Below are 18819 nucleotides of genomic sequence, written 5' to 3' on the forward strand. Positions count from 1 at the left end.
CTTTTAGCTGGGAGGAGCAGAGAGGCCATGACCAGTCTCCTGTTCAGGCACTGACACAAAATGTTACACTACCTAACAATGTGGCAGCTGTCCCTGTGTGATGATCTTGAGCAGCCAGGTCAGGCACGAAGGTTTCCACAGGAGAGCTGTATGCAGCTGCAGAGCATTGAGTGCCTCTTGAGAGAGACACAGCTGGTAACAAACTGGGCTGCTTACCAATGAGAAAGGATACCTGTCAAAGTATGGTTGAACTTTTTCCCATCCTGGCTCTTAGGGACCTAAAAGAAGATGAAATTCTGGTGCTCTGCACCTAGCCATCATTGAAAATGCCTTAATCCTTCTAGAGGGGGAAGTAGGTGTCAAGTTTTTCTCAGCCCAGAAGGGACTGAATGACAAAATGCTGTCCTAGCTGGGTGTGCTGGTAGAGGGTGGGCACCAGTTTCTCTTTCTGCTGAAATTTGATCCATTCTGCATGGTGAGCTTCAGGTATCCTAAACTAAAAGGGAATCGTCCCTTGGTCATTGTAACGAACTGAGACATTGAGATACGCCGGCCATTTATACAAAACTGTAAAAAACATAAAAATGATAAAGGAAAACTAGGACAATGGTAGTCAGATGTTCAGGTTTTGGGAATTGCTATGGGTCTCTGAGCCCAATGAGAAAAGCATTATTGTACATGCTGAAGTTATGTCCCAGAAAGAAGAAAAAGGTCCTTTCATGTGGGAGGCAACACATCCAGATACATAAGAATGTCACTTTGTCTCAGTGTGCTACTATAGCATGGGTGTTAGCATTACACATACATGAAATGACACTGGCATAACGCTCCAGACAGTACAGACCTACTTGTCTTTATCCCTGCATCTTTCACAGCCTTCCAGGAATGCCAATGCGTATGTTTGTCTATAAGAATAAGTCACTGATTCAATTAGAGTGATAAGTGGTGTATCTGCACTAGGGCAGAGAAAGTACAGAGCACCATTTCAAGCAAAGTGTCCTTGAAGACTTTCATCACTCATAACCTACTGTTCCTACTGCCCTGCAGAAGGAGCTACCTTTCCATATGTCATTATTTGTGCAGGAAGGTCATGCTTTTGTTGGTATTCAGCTCAGGGCTTTCTGCAAGCAGCAAAACATTTTGGTAATACAAAAGCTGTTGGAAATTTTTTTCTTTAAGCTGTCTCACAATGAATAAAAGCACCTTTCTTTGCCCCTGGGCTCTCAAGAGACACATCCAGACAAGCAATAGTGGCTGGTTGCAAAGTTGGTTTTAGGGGTGAGCAATCAGGGCCTGATGGGCATCCCTGGGATTGTTATGTAGTAGTGCAAGTCACAGTAGAGTTGGACAGAAAAAGGGAAGGCTTTTTACTTTAACCCATGGATGGGCTCCAAAAAGCCTGATGCCAGCTCTCACTGACAGTGAAGATTAGGGAAGTGCTTAAGATCTCTTGGCCATGATTCCAAATTTATGAGCAGACAGTCACAGGTAACCCCAAAGAGTAACCTAGACTCTGTCAACAAGACACAGAGGTGTAACTGGCTTTTCTGGATTTAACCTTGTTCTACTAGGGGTTTAATGTTCCTCAGAAAGTTATGCATCTAATACCTATTGCCCCCATATTTCCTTCAATATCTCAGTGGGATGGCACTTCAGGATTAGGAACCTTCTGCTGAAAGTTTTCTGTCAGTGGGGTCATCTGTTCTTGCACAGAAAAGGAGCTTTAAATATCATCTTACTCCAAACAGTTCTGTGAGATCCATTTTGCATGGCTGTAAGGAACAACAAAAGATGAATTTCAAAGGACAAGCAGTATGACACTGCTCCTGGGCTGTGAAAGCTCTCAGCTAGAGATTACCAGCAAAATGAAGAAAAAGCTGATGTAAATGCGGGGAATGTGCTAGGCAGTACTTGATCATCAGCTATAATAGCAGAGAAATTATGCAGTTTCCCAGGGCTGAGCCCCACCTTTTTGGTGCTAATACTAAAAGTCTGAGCTCAAACATAAGCAGATAAACTCAGTAATTGGAAAGGACAGACCTACAACAGCTTCTCATATCCCATCACACTTGCATAAAAAAGAAACTATGTACTCAGATCCACCTTGTAAACCTGCTGGGTTCATGAAGGCAATGCAGCTGTGATTTTACCATTAAAACAGATCTTCTGTATCAGTCTTGCTCCAGAATTCACAAACCCTGCTGTTCTTGGATTGTTTGATTTTTTGTTTTACAGTCCTTCATTTTGTCCGTATTAGCAAAATCAGAAATGGTGAGATAATCCCATTATGTTAAGATAAACTGAAAACCTTATTCTTTTTATGATCTAGCCTCTGAGTACTTACCATCAGTGTGAAGAGTCACTCTCTCAGTAGTTTATTGTTGGTTTTATAGTTGGCTAAGTTCTAGGTCATAGCCCAAGCGGCTGGCAACAGCAATATGTGTAGAACTGCACTCACAAAGACACTTTTGTTGCTTGCTTCAGGGAGTACAAAGACATTTTTTTGCTATTAATTTTATGTAACTATCCTCCTTATGTCTACACCTATAGTGTTTATATTCAGCCCTCTACTGACATCAGTGCAGTATAATCTCTGTTCTGAAGTCCTGGAGACTCTGACAGTAAGCATGGCTTGATGTTGAGATTTCCATAGTTCATAAAAAATATCAAATAAATGGGCAATTTCCTCAGCTGCTTGACTGTGCAGCAAACTGAATGATGTAATCATAATCTTTCCTTGACCTAGTTTAAAGAAACAGCCTATAAATCTGGGGGTCATACTCATTTTAGACTCCTGCACTGTATACAGAAAGTGTAAATTCACAATCCTGCCAATTATTTGTTTTGATAAATTCTAGTATGCGTCAGTTTTTCACCAGAGAATTCTCTTGCTGCTCACAATAATCAATCAAACTCTGGGAACCAACAGCCCAAATCAACAAAGGCGACAAATCAGGGTCCCAGGCAATAACAGGTGATAGAAGAGCAGCAGTACCATTGGTAATAGTAAAGCCAACTCAAGCAAACTTGTATTTTAAATATATATTAAACTACATTTATAAACTATTTATAGTTTATTTATATAGTTCCATAACTATATTTTAAACTGTAATTCTAAAATTTTTCTTTGCATTTACAATCTATTATATTCTCATTAACATTTGTTTTTCCTCCCTTCCTCTATTCCTTATCATCTGTTTCCTATGACAGGTGAGTTTTGGTGAATTCTTTGTAGCATTCTTGTGGGAAGTTTTCTCAGCATCTGTGCTTTAAGCAGGCTCTTCGTGTGGTTGAATTTTGACTCTGGCAATAAGGAGCTAATTCTTTGCAAGCACCTATTTGGTTTAGCAAAGACCCCCTTTGAGGCCCTCTTTTCATTCTTGACTCTTTCAGGCTGCCACTAATCACCATGAGAACTCAATGGCACCGGATTTCTCCAGCCTAATTGTGTTTAGCTGAGTATAAGGAAGTATCACGAGCTGCTTTGGACAGTGCCAGACTCATTACCTTTAAATCTGTAGTGAATCAACAGACTAAAGCAGTGCAGTAAAGTAATTTGAGAGCAATGGGAGCTATCTATGGTACAAAAAAGCACCTTCTGACAGCTAGGGATTTAATGTAATGAGGATGAATGTTGTTGCTTGGAGATTTTAATTCTTATCAGACAAATTTCGCTGTATTTATGTTGGTGTTTTTAACCAAGGGAAAAGGAGATTTCATGAAAGTTCTAATTCTCATTGATTAGTGCAATGCTGAAAGAAAGCCTCGAACTTTCTTCCAGTGTAAGTACTTTGTTAAGGAAATTACTCTGTTGACCTTTATCTTGTCTCATTGGCAATACATGGGCTGCTTTTTAAACTTCCACATTGGTGAGGCCAGCTCATTCTACCCTTTGGGATGAATGCCATGGGATACCTCATGGCAATGGAAATCCCATGTAGTAGCTGACTATCTGGAAAAATAACAAATACTGATACATGTTTTGCATGTCTTTCATCAATATATAGCATTAAAACCCAAGAGAAGTTAATACCATGTGAAGAATAATTTCATCCTTGTCCTCTATGAAAGCATTTTGTGAAACTATTTTTGTAAACAAAAGTAGTACAGGAATATCTGCAGTAAACATCATCTCTCTAGACCATCCCTGCTGAGCTGCTCATGCTGTAGTGCCCTAAACAGTCCCTCTCCTTCTCTTGGTATGCTTTTATTAACGTGTTTGCTATTCAGTTTAATTTGATTAATCATTCATCCTGATTTATTTATATTTTTAAAATTATGACCTATGTTTTCACATTATTTGCTTTCTTTTATGTCCTCTTACATTTCTAACTGGTTGCTTCTCTCTTTTATAGGCCTTCCTAGAGTGGTATGATTTATTTTACAATTCCTTCTGAACTAGATGTTTAATATTTCCTGTATCAAGTTATTTTTAGCCTTTATGCAAGTCTCTGTAATACTCTTGTTTTGATATTTCTCTTGTTTAAATCATAGGATAAAATATGCATGTCTTTGGCAAGCCCTTTACATTTACTGTAGTAGTGCTTTTTGTTAATGTTTCCATTCCACCGCCTACACTTTAGAAACAAGAGTGTTGCAGCTACTTTCAAATGACATACTTTAAAGAGAATGCACTAATTTTTCTCACAAATAAAAGCAATTATATTAAATACTTGGGAATTTTTTTCTTTGTTTTCTGATATTATTTATCAGCTCTATGTATAACAATAAATTTTCCTTCTAACCAGGCTGTTTATGATAATGTTAATTTCATAAATACTATTCCAAAGAAAATATCAGTCCAACCTTTAAAACTTTTTTTTCAGAGTGGATTTCATTACACTCAGTCTTACCATGAAAGAGGAGAAAGCAGATTACAACTTTAGAAGTGAAACCTGTGCCCTTTTTCATCAATGCAAGTTTTGCTGTGACCTCTCTGAAGTCAAGTTTCAATGTGAGTGTGTGATATCAATAAGGCCCGCTGCTCAGAGGACACTGAGCATATATTCCCTATTATTTTATATGACTGTCTATGCCTGTGTGTAAGTGGAACAGAGGCACAGTAATGAATCTTCACAATCTGATCCTCTGGATATGAGTAGGCAGAAAATCAAACACATGTTGCATTGTTATTCCCAAAACATCTTTATCCTCACTTTTATAGGATCCAGTTCAGAATTAACATAGAGAATAATTCTGGATGTGACATTGACCTAAGCCCTACACCAGACAAGTATAAATAACATAAAAGTTAAAGGATAGTGGTTGTAACTAGCATTTATGATCTCAATGTTCTTACCTCTGGTGAAGTTTACAAGAGTCACAGAATTGAAATATGCATATAACAAAGCTTCATGGGGCATGAAATGCTTTGATTCTTTGGTCTTTAGACACTCACTCTGGTGAGTCCTTGCATTGGCTTCTCCCTAACAAACGATTTTTTTTGATATTTTAGAATTCTGTATATTGCATAATGACATGACCGGAAAAATAATACAGAATGATGTGGTCCACATATCCCTGAATAATTTGTAACCTACAGACAAGGTGTCAGTGAATCATTTTTAACCTACAGACAATTCTGTATCATTAATACATTAAGCATTAAACAGCCAGACACATACTGTAATCCAGACACATACTGTAGTATACATCTTTCAAACCTGTACAGTGGTCTTACAGGGTCTGCAGCCCCTAACAAGCAATCATATATTATTATCTTTCCAGTTGCTTTGTATTATGTCTTCTCATTCAAAAGTCATGCAGGCTTTTCTAAATGTGGCCTATATTTGTTGAATTTTTATCCTTTTGCACACGTTCAGAGCATTCAAAGAGCCTCTATGACAGCAAAAATAAAAACCCAGTAGGACTTCATTTCTACTACTGCACCATCAGCTGCTGAGTGGATTGATTATTTAATACATTTAGCAGTTTCTTACTCGTGGCAGCAAGATGAAAATAAATGACTTAGTCAATGCATTTGCTTATAGCAGCTCAATCACTTAGCAGTGACTCAGCATGGGGTGTGACATTGACAGCAAAAGTATTAAGTGGCCAAATTCTATAGCAGCTAATTTGATACTACTTACAGCATCCTTCCATAAGGACTATTTATGTGAGGATATAGTGGTTTTCCAGGAGAGCATTTGTGACACAGTATAGAGGACACAGGAAGAGGCATCCTAAAAAAAAAAAATCAATTTTCAAATATTTAGATTTCCATACACTTGCTCCTCTGCATTTCCTGTTTAAAAATCAGATACATTATGGATTATGCAAGCACATACTTTTGCTTGCACTGTGAATTTATTATTTCAATTTACTGTGGAAATAGAGAGTAATTAACTAGAGGCACAATCATATAAACACATAGCTGAAAGGTCTTTTGCTCAAGTAGCCTGTCAGAGCTAAATTTTAGAATATATTTAGGTATCTGAAAAATTACATAGTCATGAAAGAATTTCAAAGCACTTCTGTATCTAAATTATACCATAATGAACAGATTAGACACTGAAGCATCTTTGAATATCCATGCAAGATATCTCCCTAATGTCTAGCCACCATTTCTCCCCTGACTGTGTCTTGAAGAATTTGTTCCACACACACAACACAACCTGTGAGACTCTCTCTATTCCTAGCATGGACATTCTGACCAGAGAGGATAGAGAGATTAACTGACTTTGCCATGCAGTCCTACCCTGAAACCCTACCTGTGGTTTGGAAGCAGCAGAGAGTCAGTGTTCTAGTGTAAAGAGCAAGGGTTCAGAATCACTGGGAACATTTCCCAAAGAAAGAAAATATGGCTTTGTTTCCTTCCTATCCTAGCAAGATGAGCATCCACACTGGGGTTCTTCTTCATGTTTGCCTGCCAGGCTATTCCTGACCCTGTTTTGACAAAGTGACATTTGAGCAGGATGTATATTCTCTAAGCTTAGAGTTTAAAAAAGAGTGCTTTTGGTGGGGTGGGTTTTTTACGGTTTTTTGTTGCCTTTTTTTTTTTTCTTCAAAGAGGCAGCCTTGGATGAGGTCTCTAAGAATGGGATTAAAATGATCTGAGCACAGAAAAAACTTCCTGCACAGATTTCACTAAGTAACAGTCTTTGTACTTTTTGTACTCCTTTGACATGGAATGTTTTATCTTACCCTTTTACATGCTCCAGCCTGCTGTTTGTGAGCTTGTTTCAGAGGGCAGTGCCTACCATGGTGAACTGTGGACAGGGAAAGAAATGTGGATGCTGCTCCTGATCCATTGATGATTTCTCATTAGTGCCCAACTGGCAGTACAAAAGGTCTACAAATGTTGACCCTGTTGAGGAGAGAGATGGGTGGTGATTGCCCTTGCAAGATGAAAAGCCAGCAATTCTTCAACAGTCATCTGCAGTCACAGCGAATTACAGGAAGGGCAAAGGAGGTATTAATAGCCATCTAACAGGTTTCAACCACTATCCCTGGAGCTCAGTTATCAGAAACCCCTGCAACTTACCATTAATCACTATTTGATGCTTCCTGACCTTCCTGACAAAGATTAATAATCCTGTATGAGCATACAGGATGTGAAGGCTACAGGAATAGGCAGACATTTCAGAGCCATCTCTCCACTGCCTTGCAAGCAATCATTTATAGCAATAATGCATTACCAAATTAGCAGTCAGTAAATGCTTAATCAAGGAGCAATGCAACGACCTTTCAGCTTTTCTATGAAAAAAAATTGATGGGGAATGCTTATGAAAGACAGATATACAAAATTGCCCAACGCTTTTGAAATTCTTCTTCAGCCTGCTCATGCAAGTGAAATTGAGGCAAGACCCTGAAAAGGCAGAATCCAGGTAAGAAAATGCTGCTTCCTTTTGTCAGGAACTTGAAAGAGCTTGTTGTGAATCTAAAACCTTATTTTATCTTTACTTACTCACCCTGACAGCTGAAATGAACCACGTCCATCTTCTTGGGTTAGTCACTTCTCCCACCCCACTTTGCAGTGATGTGTTTTAGATTATGTACTCTGATTACAGAGGTCCTGCTTTGCTCCACTGAACACCCTATTTCCCAGCTTCATCTATTGACAGTAAGCAGTACAACTTATGATTCATCCTAAACATTGACATATTCTCTTAGCAAGTGTGGCCTGGTCCTGTCTATTTTTCTTTTCAGACTGGTATATTTTCTTTTACTCTATTTCATCTCTGGCACTGAATGGCACACTGGGTAGCAGCTTAGCTTCTTCACCCTTTGGTTGCCCTAGGTAGGATATCTGAAGTACCAGAGAACTATTTTTATCTCTGTTCTAAGGAGATAAAATCTGTATCATGATATCCATCTATATACCAAGCCTCTACCCCCAAACTTATAAATCCATTAACTAGTTGTACCCAAATTTGTGCAGCTGCTGTCTCAAAAATAACCCCTTTTTACAAATTTCATGCAACAAGAGAGAAATAAAGACCATGGGATCCCATTGTGCCTTCACTGCTAGAGGGTACCAGCAAATTTAAAGAAGGAATGATGCTGTAGGAAATCAGGCTTCATTGCTTCAGCTGCACAAGGGATCACGTTTTAAATGTATCAGTGGGCCTTAAAGCAGTAAACAATAAAATATTTGCTGAGGCACTATAAGCAACATAGGACCTTGGCTATAAGTATGTTACATTTCCCTGACATTTTCCTGTACTCTGCAAGGTCTATGCCAGTCTTTTGCAAATGGAATTAAAGGACTCGGAAAGGCCTGCAACCAGCACAAGTACTGCAAAGCTGGAATAGCACAGAACCTCAGTCAGGAAGGAGGGGAGGGAGCCTGGATGCCTGCAGCCAGCTCTTGAGAATGCAGCTCAGGGTGTCCCATGAAGAATGGTGACTCAGATGAAGAGTAAGGCTTTCAGAGTCTCTTTAAAAATTCATCCTGGTATTTCTTGTACAAAATGACTGTAAAAAAAAAAAAAAAAACCAACTAAGTAGGAAGGTTTAATTTAATTGAAAATGAGTGTGTAGGAAAGTCATAAAGAAAAGAAGGACAGACCATTGAGAATGGATCATTAGCAAGGCTGTTTCACAGATAGAAAGCCCTTTGAGAGCTTTGTTCTGGGCAGTAATTGTTTTGGATAGTATTTTTTTTTTCTTGAATCAAATGGGAAATTAAAGATCACTATAAAACTGCTGATGTTTGGTCTTCTGAAATAAAGCTTTGGTATGCAGACCTTGGTTTCCTTCCTGTTGAGCAAATAATGGATTAGGATTTCTTTCCAAACTGGCCTGGCTGGTTGCTCCTAGACTCCTTGGGGGGGATGGTTTAGAGCTGTGACTAGTGCAAAACTGCAGTTGTAGTTGTAGGAGAAGAAGAAATTGCCTCCTAAAAATTAAGCCAGTGAACCAAAGCTGACGCTTGATGCAAGATCTCTGCTAGAGATGGAACAGGCTCAAAGGGAGACACAAATCTTGTTCCCTTCTACTTCAGGCAAGGCTGAACAGGGAAGTGTGACTAGCAATGAAGTGTCCAGGTAAGGTGAAGAGAATACAAGGACAATTTCATTGAGATTAATTTGACACACTGACTGCCCACGTCTAAGAAATTTCAGGTTATGGATAATAATTCCTGAGCACTCCCACCTTAAAATGAACTTGTTTTGTTTTGGGGTTTGTTTCTGTAGGGGCATTTTCATGTGTGAGGTCAAAGATTAATTGTGATATCAGTATTGAAATATTCTTCGGATAGTTCCTGCAAATCAAGGTCTGGCACACTCCTAACACTCTTGTACAAGGAGTGAGTGAAACACTTCCCACCTATAGTATACAGACAAACTGACAGACTTCAGAAATATAGTAATCAGATCTCATTTTACATGTAACCTTGTCTGTGGGTAAACTCCACTCTGCACTTGAATTTGTGGGCAGTGAGCACCCATTAGTGCAGCATCCTCCCTGTAATACTTCTTGGTAGTCACAGCTATGACTTCTGTCACTGCCCAGTCTCAGTCATAATTGAAGATATTTTTGTTTCCTTAGACTCACATCACAGAGCAGCTTTAGAGTTTTCTTCTGAAACTACAGCATTAGAATTTCTTGTAAGATCCTGGATACTGTTGTGTCCTTTGTGATTCAAAAAAAATGCTGATTTTCCATATCTGCAATCTTCTTTTTTGAAAATTATGTTATCAGTCTCCAAAACTGTCAGTTGAGGGTGGGGAATACAAATGAGCTAAGGTTTCTTAGCATTGATATTGCAACTAGTGTCTTCTGTCATTTTCTTTCCCCTGTTCTTTTCACTCAATCACAATTGGGTTTTGGTCAAATCATACCTGAAGGATACAATGAAATAGGTTGTGGAACAATCTTTTTATTGCAAGGCTTTTCCAGATAGATTAGTACAGCTGAAGCTTTAGACATTATAAGCAAAAAAGAGCTAGAACTCTGTGAAATTAGGGTAGTTTGTAAATTAAAGTCACAGTTTATTTTTCAGGCAACAGAAGTTTTGGTACACAGCACAAAAATGTGAATACCTTCACAGTTAATGAAGGAGGAAGGTTTAAAATTTCCTGTGCCTTGGTACCCCACTCTGAATTGAAGAACACCATACCTTATTTAGATGTCTGATTCATTACTGCTGGTAAAGATCCGGAGGCTAGTTTATGGCAAAGAATATCAAGTCTTACTGTGCCTACTGTGACAGCCTTATTTTCTTACTAGGCATTCAAATGGCTTCACTTTACAGCAGTTTCTCATGGCCATGCATTGATGAATTTGGTATCTTTACATTCTGAATCCTGCTTAATATCAACTGTAATAGCAGACTTTCAGTGACAGTGCAGCAGCAGTGTTTCAGTAGGGTATGCACTATGAGTTTGTGTTGCAAATTCTTGATTTATTTTCTCTATTTCTCAAATTCTGTATGCCCAAGCTCCCAGTGGCAACATATATACAGCATGCAAACTTCAGTACTTATGCTTGGCAAACAGGTTTATCAACCTTTTTGAAAAAGAATGTGGGCATTAATTGGCATTAATTTGCATTCTTTGATGTCTGAGCCTCGTTTATCTTGTGTGTGTTGCTTTTCTATGAATGTAGGGTGTCTGTGAGAGTCAAGGATAAAATGGCTATTGTCCTTTTGCTCTTTTTGACTAGCATGAATAACTGTTCCTACATATAATGTTGGCTGTATATTTCAGAGGAAAAGATTATATATAGCTTTGTTTGCTGTTTTCTTCTGCCTCTACCGATGAGGTTTTCCATAGCATGCTGAGATGTCAGAAATGAACAAAATAATCAGAGATTAATATTTAAAGTTCTACTTTGTCCTGATATGTATCAAGTCCTCTGTTTATAGGGAGCAAAAATATAGCAGGAGTAACTAGGACTGCCATCACACACAGAGATTTGGAAATAGGGCTTCAGTTTTGTATTTGAATGAAGCTCAGCAAGAAGACATCCCATGTTTTACAAAACCTCTTGGAAGGACTAATGAATATTGTCTTCTTGTCAGCACCCCTCTCTGAAAAAAGTGGCCTTGTGATCTTTTGCTCTGTGACACTCAGACCAGTCCATGTGTTCCTATGTGCCAAATTCTCCACACATTATTATTGGTGCATGCCACAGGTCAGCTCTTCTCGAATTTCAGATTTTCAGGGAAGCTTGTCCTAAGGACCTGCACATCTTTTTCTACAGATCCTAGAGCTTTTAAAATTGCATTTGGTTTAGTTCTTTTCATAAAAATTTGAGGAACTACTTTGACCTAGGAAAGAAAATTAACCTCAGCAGGTATTATGGCAAAACATGTGTTTAGAGATGTTTGATGAACAAATCTGCTATTCAGACAAAAAAAAACCCAGAGACTGAAATGAGAATTGCTGAGTTGGGGTGAAGGAGAAGGTTTTGTACTGTAAGGAGATGGGTTTGTTCAGTCACTAAGGAGCAACAGGTTATGGTTTGTAACCAATTCATGTTCTTGAATATTTATCTCAGAAAGGTCTGCTGAAAATGAATCCTAACATCTCCCACAAGAGAACCAGAGACATAGAACTAGAAGTCAATGAAATTATTTTGGTGCTTAGTCCTGAATATATCTGGAGGAATCATTCGTGTGCTTCTCTGTTTTTACATTCTGATACTCAGCAACAGCTTTACCATAATTAGTTTTGAATTTTTTGTCAAATTGAATACATTAGTAAAATATTTATTAAAGGAATTTAAAAACCATCAAATAGAAGTATGACAATTTTCCACCTTAGTACTCAGTTATCATTATTTCTCTCTTTAGAATCATCTTTCTGAATATATATCTAGGAAGTTAACTCTTGTTACAAGCATGAAATTCATTATTTGATATCAATATACATTACTAAATACTGTGGGAAATCAATATGCCTTTACACCTAAGTACTTCATTTTTATAGTCCTGTAGTTGACTTCCCACTGATTCCAGCTGACACTTTTTATGGCTACTAGAGATCACCAATGTAATCTGCACTTTTTTTTTTTAGTTTTGTCCTTATAGGTGAATTCCAGTTCATTGGGAAGCTTTAAAAGAGGTTAAAATATTATTATAGCTTATAGTATAAAATTTGCAATGACTAAAATGACCTCACTGATAAATAAAACAAGCCAGGAGGAAGATTTTAATTTCTAGTTTATATCCTGAATAAAGCACTAGAAAAACAAGAATATGTTCTTATTAGCATAATTCAGTACTCTGGAGAGACATGGCAGTTGCATTTGAATTAGCTGATTTGCAAGACATAGAAAAAACTAGATCTGCACAGAAGTGCAGAAGATAAAAGAGCCGTTACTGCACCAGAGCAGCTCTGTGAGGTGTTTGTAGGGGACTGAGATACAGCAGCTGGACAAAAGGTACCCCACCTCTGGGGGCTGAGACCTTTTCCCCCATATTCTGAGTAACTATAGCTAGTAAACACTGTCTTCCCTTCTCAGGTAATGCAGGGCACAGCAGCACTTTGGCTGCTCCAGATTTTCTGTGGTTTCCCTTTAGTCCCTGTGCATGAAACATCTTTGCTTTGCGTGAGTTTAAATACACCAGGCAAGAAAGTCAACAAGCTGCAACAAATACAGTGTTGGTGACTAAACCAGGAAGAGGAGCTGGAACCTATATTCTACCAACTTCTCAAATTAGCTGTGAGATAGAGTACCTAGGGACAGAACATTTTTTGCTGTCCCAATTAGGGTCACACTGGTATAGAATTCAGAAGAAATAAGGAACTGTGATTTTTTTTTCCTATTCACGTTACTCTAAATAATTAATGTCATACATCCATGGCACTGATTATTATTTTTGTTTTTAAGATTTTAATGTCTAATGTTTTGATAACCTACAGGGTCAGATGGCTCTTTAGTTAGTGCTTCCAGCTACATCTAAGCTCTGGATTGCAAATAAGTATCTAGAAACTCACACACGACTACTAGGAATACTTCTAGTTTGTTTCAGCCCTATTTACAGATGAGGAAGAAAAATAAAAGCAGCCTAAAGGGAATGTTGTGGGGAAAGGGATAACCAATAAAGCCTCTACAACATCATCCCTTTAAGTGCAAGAAGACAAGAAGGAGCAACGTTGATGAAGGGAACGTTCAGGGAAGTGGAGCAAAGAAAGCATGAGTAGGAAGAAGTAGGAAAGAGAAAAGCAAACTGACTGGTAGAGAAAATAGAAAAGAACACAGCTATTTTTTCAAAAGTAAGCAGTCTTAAAGACAGCTGTAGATTAAATTCTTCTTATTTCAAACTATTGGTTATTTTTATTGAAGACAAACTCTATGACAATCCTAGGTGAATATGTGCAATTTGAACCTTTTATGCCTAGGATTCAGATGTCCACATGGGAGCTGTTGGGTATGATGCCTTTATTTAACAGCTAGCACATCTTGAATATGGTGTGATTTCAGTTTCCTGTGGTTTGCTCACAGTACTCTCTCTACAGACTTGGCTTGGACTCATTCTGCTATCACATCATTCTGTGTTGCAACATCAGCACAGGCTTTGAATAGTTCTGCACTTGGCATTCTCAGAAGTTATCTCTTAATACATTTTATCGAGTACCTCTCCATCAAAATCAGACATAATTAGTTATTGGCACCCTTAGCTTGGGTACAAAAATAAATCTGCCATTTTTAACTATTAGTTGAATATATAATCTTCACATAGAGTGCTCACTCTGAGAAAACATGCAGTGAAAGGTCCCTGTACATATGGTCCAGGCCATGATTTAGGGCAAGTGACTTGTCCTTGGTAAAGCCTACATAAGGCAGATTATTAACAAAGTCAAAGCATCCTATTAATTCAGCAAATCTGTTTCTAACATTTAAGACTGGCCCCTGAAGCAAGGTCAGGACCACAGTGTTAGCAAGTGTGGAGGCAGGCAGGCAGGTTGGCCTTCTCTCTCAATCATAATTCTCTCTCCAGGTCTTTTCACTGGTAATGTCTAGTTTCGTGCAAATAAAGAAATCTGTAAATGTTGAACTGGAAAGATAGGAAACTCTATGAGGAACTTTGAGATGATAAAGAGTTTATTTTAATGTATTACTTACTCATATAAGGACAAAAATGTTGAGCTAATAAAAGAATTTGAAGAGTGTCTCCTAGAGGAAGGAACTTTTAAATAAAATTCTGCCTCTCTCTGCAAGAATGTCTCTTGGAAAAACTTTCTTCATTATTTTAAATCTCTAGTGTTCAAAGACTTACAATACCTACCCATTCAAAAAAAAAAAAAAGTTTCAGAATTTGCTTGGAATTTGTGGTTTAGGACATTGCTAAATGTCCAAAAGTTATTTACATTATTTATTGTGTGGAAAAAAATTAGAATAGACCACTAAACAGTAGCTCCCAAATTCAAATTTCACCTCTACCATAACCTCCCCTCTTATCCTGAATGATCCTCTTGCCTTTTGCCAGTCTCAGGTCTCCTATAAATGGAAAGATGGGGCATGCTGCATCTCAAATTATAATCCCTTGTACACATCCCACATTAGTGTTGTGACATGGAGTAATGATTTTTTATAAACAAGATGCTTACTTCCTTCATGCTGCATACCAGGTGGTGCTAAATAAGATGTCACCAAATAAAACAGTAATTGGTATTTCTGCAAGAAAACCTTCTCAGTTTGTCAGTGCAACAAATGAAAGCAAAGTAGTTACCTTTATACAACAAACCATTTGTATGATTTTTTAAACAGGAAAGTTTTCCTCTTTCTTTCTTTGGAAAAAATGACCTTATTTCATGTAGTACAGTTATATAATTAATTTTTAATTTATTCAAATATTAAAGGGCAAATTTCTGCATAGTTTAGGACTAATATTAATTTGCATACCCTAATTAATAATGACCCTCTACCTCACTTGAAGTCAGTGTTTTTATTTAGCTCAATTTGTGTTAGCTTTTATTGATAAGAAAATGTGCATGCATTAATATGTGCAGATCATGTCTCTTGTAGTATAGCAATACATGCCAGGACGTGACTGTCAAAGAGAGTCAAAAGCTGTTCTTGGATACAAACCAGTATTTAAATACACAGCGGATTAATAGTTACATCTTGCAACAATTCTCTTGGAATTAGTGTCACTGTCAGTTGGGTGAGAACAAAATATGAGTGAAGAGAGGGGTCCTGTGGCATCCAAACTGCAACCTGATAATGTTCCAGCTGGATGAATGTTATCATCAAGGTCAAACTTTCACCCATTTTTGGGAAGAGGCCTTCCTTTGGACCTCAGTATTCCACCTCATGCACCTTCAGGGTTGCATCTGAAGCTGTGCTTGTTGAAATGCAGCAGCAGCCCTAGAAGACTGCTGATAGTATCTAATGATTAAAGTCTAAGCTCTGCTGCGAGATGTCCACACTTAACAAATGTGTTAGACTTCACAGATGATCTGTCTACCTGGAATAGTTTCAATCCCAAAGTGAGAGAGGAATGAACTGGAGCAGGCACGGCACAGTACATCAGGTTGTCTATTTGTCTATTTTAAGCACAGGGTGTTGGGCTGCAATGTCACCTCCAAAAGTGTGAGACACACTCAGACATGCTGCACCTGGAAAAAGTCATCACTGTGCGACTGAAGGCTTCATTGAAGCAGCTCTACACAATACCTCACCCACTGAGTGGCTGAAATCCAGGTGGTTTTGAGGTGTGCTCAGATTCTACATTCTCATCCTGTTCCCAGGGATATTTAGTCACCTGTAAATGAATTATTTTCCAAGGTGAAATTAAATAGAAAGACTATATGTGAGATTTTGTATATTGCTGGAACATTTACAGAGAGTTTAATGAAGACAATCTTTCTCTGAGGGCTCCATCTTCTGTTGCTTTGTGAGGGTATTATTGAGGTAAACACTATTATTAAAGGGATATAGAACCATAAGCAGTTTTCTTTCCTAATCTCATATCTGATAGGAATTTACTATTGAATGTTTGCACTAATGCCATAGTATGAATGGATGCCTGAAGATGAGATCCATAAGACCTTGGAGTAATTTCCCAAATGTAATGGCAGATGATGTTTCAGCCTGGGACAAAATAAACAGATTTAAAACCTTGGAGAAAAAAAAAAAAAGCACTACAAAGGGGGTGTTTTGTAAGACTGACTTGTGGAGTGCTTCTCTGACAGTGTAGTTGTAACAAGTTGTGGGGAACACCTGCTTCCTATACTTAGCAGTTTGTTGAGGAAAGGGATTACCACCACCACTCATCTGCTGAACCCTTCCCCTCACCACAAAAGATAAGGATTGTTTTTGAGTGGACTTCCTGTCTGGATTTTTTTCTTTTATAAGAATATTTGAGCTCCAAATCATATTTCACTTTTGCACCGTTTTTGAAAATTTCAAGTGTGAGATACTTCTGTTTAGCTACAAGAGCAGGACTTGCATCTATGATGGTTCACCATGGCAAATCATTCAGAAAATGGTCTTATAAACAAGCCTCTTTTTGCTTCTATGTTCTGTGTACAGTAACACTGCCTGCATCCCATGCTGACAGAATGGATGCTGTCTTTAAACTGTCTTGTACTGACTTTTATTTCAAGTAGTGAAGCACTATCCACAAGACCATACTTTGAGCATGATGTATTTTTAAAAAATTGTCAGCAGCTTGTTTTGCTATAAGAACATGAGTTCTTCCACTGACTTTCCAAGGTGACTTTCCTTCTATTTATATGCTTACTCTATCAGACCTACAGACTCTTGCCTCTCCTATTTCTGAAAGTAATATGTAGCTTGCTGAGTCAGGGAATGGAAAGAGGAGCTTTGCCTCCCTAGGATATTGGCAGCAAATCATGGAACACTGGGCCCTGGCATTGTCAACCAACCATGGCAAACACTTCTTGGCATTTGCCAGTCCTTTCCTTTTAAAGCTATGAGTAGTTTTAAAGCAGAGCTTTTATGTGTACCTATGGTCCTGGGTTCCTTGTGCATGTGTAGAATATATAGCTGTACATAAAGCTGTGCCACCATAGCTTTAAGTGATAGATATATATACCAGATACAATTTTTTAACCTCATAAACGGGCAAAAGAAATTTTGAAAAAGGAGTTTCTGTTCACTAGATATCAAGACAGGGATGTAGAGAGCCAAACAGGTCCAGAAACACAGGAAAAAACTTGAATCGCACATGAACACACACCTTATTTTGAAGACAGATAATACTAACTTCTCTATATTTTCCACTTTCAGATTCCTATTATCTGCCAGACTGAAAAATAAAATCATGACAAAATATTGTGTGAAAAGGGCTGTTCATGTGATTTTCTGATCAAGAAGGCACTAGGCAATATCTGAAATCTAAAAATAAAGTTTATATTAATTATATGGCCAGTGATTATGTTAAAGATAAAAATGTTTGGGTAAATTTCAAGTAGATGTTTGTGGGTATCAATTTTGTTTAAGCTATTGTATATAACAAGCTTCATGGACTGCTTTATAATAATTTTTGTATTGTGGCTCTGCACAGTCTTGTCAGATATGAGGCATAAATGGTCAGTGCTGTTTCTAACAGCAAAGCCATTAGCTTCTAAACTGGAATTAATATTATAATATTTACCATGCATTCTAGAGTTCTTCATATTTTATTTTCCTTTCTTTTTGTATTACTAGCAAAACAATGCAGGGAAAAAAAAGAAAAAATAAAAATGAATGCAGACACCAAATATTTAAGCTATATAGAAGTTGGAAACCTGAGATAAAAGGAGGTCATCATACATGTATACTTTAAAAAATTTTATTTTGTCCTGCAGGTGTTTATTCTTTTAACTGGATCACAATAGTTTTCTAAGTGTGAATCTTGAAAACTGCTGAATGGACTAGTATTAGTTCTCCAGCCCAGTTTTAAATGTCTGGACACCATTTAGAAATTACGTCAGAGGTTTTCAGCTCACACAATCCACATTTTCTATTGCTAGCAAACATTCATGCAGCTACAGCTTGGCTCTGCAACTCTTTGATTTCTTTGTCACTGTTTTCCCTTTTCTGCTATTTCATGCAGTTAAATGCTGTGACAGCTCCACGGCGTAGCAAGGGGTTGTGAGTCTGTGTCAGAGCCTAGAAGTGCATCCTTGTGTAGAATCACATCAGAGTGCTGTTCACTTGTGCATCTATACTTTCACAGCTTTCTGGAAAGTTAGTTTCCTAGCAGCTTTCTCGTAAGTTCTAAAATAAAACAAGTAAGACACTGGTGGGTAATGTGTTACTATTTGGAATCAAGTGAAAGATCTATTATTTATGTGCTTGATCTATTTTTATAAAAACTTTAGAGATGTGCCCATGATAATTATTTGAAAATATAGTCAATAAAAACAGATTAAAACCAACAATCATCTCTCAAAATATGACTAATTAAATAGATGA

The 18819-nt window shown here is 37.8% G+C and overlaps 1 long non-coding RNA gene across 3 annotated transcripts in view; it reads right to left on the reverse strand.

The window, feature by feature from the left end:
- Nucleotides 1-5741: 5741 nt before the first annotated feature.
- The window catches only part of LOC137470977 (uncharacterized), a 40128-nt gene continuing 27050 nt past the window's right edge, over nucleotides 5742-18819 (reverse strand). For all 3 annotated transcript variants that reach the window (XR_010997334.1, XR_010997333.1, XR_010997335.1), the window contains 4 exons: nucleotides 16072-16159; nucleotides 15863-15977; nucleotides 7144-7306; nucleotides 5742-6182 (listed from right to left, as the gene is read on the reverse strand). This is a non-coding gene — a long non-coding RNA (uncharacterized lncRNA). The remainder of the gene's footprint in view (nucleotides 6183-7143; nucleotides 7307-15862; nucleotides 15978-16071; nucleotides 16160-18819) is intronic.

Source organism: Anomalospiza imberbis, chromosome 3, assembly GCF_031753505.1.
Source record: "Anomalospiza imberbis isolate Cuckoo-Finch-1a 21T00152 chromosome 3, ASM3175350v1, whole genome shotgun sequence".
Taxonomy (NCBI): domain Eukaryota; kingdom Metazoa; phylum Chordata; class Aves; order Passeriformes; family Viduidae; genus Anomalospiza; species Anomalospiza imberbis.